Below are 3259 nucleotides of genomic sequence, written 5' to 3' on the forward strand. Positions count from 1 at the left end.
GTCATGTTAGCCGCTTGAGACGTCCTAGAATTATTTGCCATAAACTCCAGGGGCATACCATAACCCCACCAATTAGGAGGAACAGACCCTGACATTGCTGATGCCAATAAATCTGTAGCAAGTTTGATTTGCCCGTCTGACGTTGATGGATTAGTCGTAATTGGTGTAGACTGCGCATTAGTGATCCCTAATGTGCTTGGAGGAGAAGATGCTTTTGTACCCGCAACGGCTGTAATAGCCGATGGAGCTGTAACCAATGATGACCCTGGCTGATGATAGGCAGGACCCACATAAGATGGTGGCACTTATCCTTCTTTGAAAGTTCTAGCTACATTACAAGAAACACATGGCTTTTTAACGTTTAGTTATGTCACAATATATGAAATTTATGTTACAAATTAAGATTTGTGACATCAAGTTGACAAAAATCAAAACGTGGAAAAGCCCGCGTCATAAAATGATTATGTGACATTTGTTTAGTTCATGTCATGAGCATATGACATTGGTTTATTGTCACAAAATCGTAGGACTTGCCAAGTGGCAGCTGACATGGCAGGGAGAAAAAATGTTACAAAATAGGTTTTGGCCTACTAAAGCCCACATAGCTCATGGATCTGAAATCTATTTAGAGTGGTGTTAGCTGGTCCATTATTTTCAATTACAGCCCATATAAATTTCGAGCCCAGTTCAACTCATATAATATTTTTTTTACTCTCACAATGCATCCTGTATTTTATCCCACACATTTCAGCCCATATTTTTCCCAAGCCCATAAAATTCAACCTATTTTTTTCCCAGCACACACAATTCAGCCCATATAATTGCATCCATATAATTTTTCAATATATAAAACATCAGATCCAAATAAATTAACATCTCCACAGTAAATACAATATCATTACATTAATCCACCAATTCATTATACATGTAGCACACAATCCCAGATGCGAATGGTGGCATCCTCCCCGGCAGTGATGATGGTCCTGTTCAGCGGCCCCCAAACGGCCGTGTTGATCCTTCCCTTGATGCTGGTGATGACGAGTGCAGACTCCTCCGTCTCCTGCATACACACAGCAGGATCTCAAGGTCAAGGAATTCAAGAACACTCATGCAAGAATATAGTCGTATATACTCGGCATTCATCTGATGACAAGTCCTGACCAAAATTTATTTTTTTAATCCAACGAATGGAGTGGAGAGTGGATGCTTACGGAAAAAAGAAACGGTCACATTAACACTCTGATGGTCAGATTAACAAGTCCTGAACAAAGGGGCGCCTGCTGCAGTCGCCGTCGTGATAGTCGATGTAGGCATGGACGCCGCTGGAGGAGACGTGGATCTCCTCGTGCTTGCTTTGCTCCTGCTAGAATGAACCTAATTGAGAGCGACGGATATGAGCTTCAACACCATGAATCAAAAACTCTATTATGATGAGAAGAGGTACCAATTTTTTCGGGGAATAGGGCCCTGCGAGAACGCTGCACCTCTGAGCCTTCTTCTTTGATGGGGACTCGATGGTGACGGCCAGCTGAGCTCGGCCGACATCCGCCATGGTCCCTGTCATCTTCGTTGACGCGGCCTTCGCGATGCGGCGCTCCCCTTCCTCGCGAGGCGGGCCATGACGACAAGGAACCACATGCTGCACTCCTCCAGCCAGGTGCAGCAGGGCAGGCCTGAATGTTGTGCCGCTCCGGCTGATCTGCGCATCCCGGGCCTCGTACCTTAGCGGCCGCGAGCTGGGCTCCCACCAATGCTTACATCGTACCCAGCTGCGCGCCGCAAGCGCCACACGCCACGAGATCTCAGAGCACACACGCAGTTGTTGTCGCCGTCGTCGCCATGAGAGCCGCTACCTTGAGGTCGGTCCCGGCGCTCACATCACACTCAGGCCTAAGTGCGGCTCCTAAGGGAGTGAAGAGTGAGGATCCGAAGAGTGACCGCATCTAGGTTTTGGTCTCTTTTATACGAGTTCATTTTCGATGGACAAATCTCAGCCGTCTATTGAGATGGACGTATAATATCACCCAGCTATTTGGTTTTTTCCTGGGCTGGGCTCAAGGAATTGCTAAGTGGGCTACACCGAGTTTTATAATTTCTAGAAGTTTGTTCCGATTTGCCATTTTCATGGGTGATTTAGTCAATGCTTTAACTTAGAAAATAAGTTCTATTGGGGTTTTTACGTATCCAAAAAGTTAGAAAAAAAATATATGTAAGAACATATATCAAATTTAAGTTCACATCCTAAAAAAATCTATGAAGAATTAAATGTTTTGTTAGACACTACTTTTACTTCTATTTTGGTGAACCCGACAAAAAGAAAAACATTAATACCATGGAAAAAGAAAACATTAATCTCACTATCCTCCTCAACCTAGATAAAATGGTTGATATGTTATTGGAACTTTTTATGAGTTATTTTCACTTTTAAAAAATTTTTAAAAATAAAATAGACAAAAACATGAAAAAAGAAGTGTCGACATGGCCTATATCAAGTGCAATAGGTGGCCCAACTACAAGACAAAAAATATGATCTGATATAATAAAAAATAAAATAGAAAAAAAAGGAAAAACTTGTGTTGATGCGGCAAAAGACCTTGTCAACATGAAAAGTTTTTTAAAAAAGTAATAAAATAATTTTTGACACACAAATAAGCCTTGTGACATAGAAAATATTGTCACTATATAAAATCAGACTTGTTAAATGACATTTATTGTGACATACAACTTTTAATTGTCACTAAGTCACTATGCCTAAAATATAATGTCACAAAATGGATGATATAGTAACATTCTTACAATTGTCATACTAAAAACGTTAAAAAGCCATGTATTTCTTGTAGTCTACAACATTGAAAACTGTATTGGACAGTACACCAGATTGATTAATCAAAGCACGGTTGACAGCGCTGTCAACCATTGTTCGGCATTCTTAATGTCACTACCAAAAGTAGACTTAGTTTTCTAATTCTGATAACGGCGCCAAAAATGCCAAACCTATCCCTCATGCCACTTAAGCCAAGTTGTCATCCCCAGCATGACATGAAAGACGCGGTATTGAAATATGCAATTGCTCTTCTAAATAAATAATGAATGAGATCTGCAAGCGCACAGATTAATACCGATGTAGCATTTTAACTAGGAAGTATTCCAGGTATCGTTATTTATATTTTTACCACTGGGAAGGGATTGCTAAACATCAATGTTGATTATAGAATGGAATATAGAATTGAGTATCTATCATTGCATGTATAATTGAGAG

At 40.7% G+C, this 3259-nt stretch overlaps 1 long non-coding RNA gene across 1 annotated transcript; it reads right to left on the reverse strand.

Annotated features, from left to right (window-relative positions):
- LOC8077786 lies at window positions 808–1935 on the reverse strand. The gene is made up of 3 exons (XR_002452041.1): window positions 1445–1935; window positions 1212–1374; window positions 808–1060 (listed from the first exon to the last, which is right to left on the reverse strand). It is a non-coding gene; the product is annotated as an uncharacterized LOC8077786 (long non-coding RNA).

The sequence above is a fragment of the Sorghum bicolor genome, chromosome 4 (genome assembly GCF_000003195.3).
Source record: "Sorghum bicolor cultivar BTx623 chromosome 4, Sorghum_bicolor_NCBIv3, whole genome shotgun sequence".
Lineage (NCBI taxonomy): Eukaryota > Viridiplantae > Streptophyta > Magnoliopsida > Poales > Poaceae > Sorghum > Sorghum bicolor.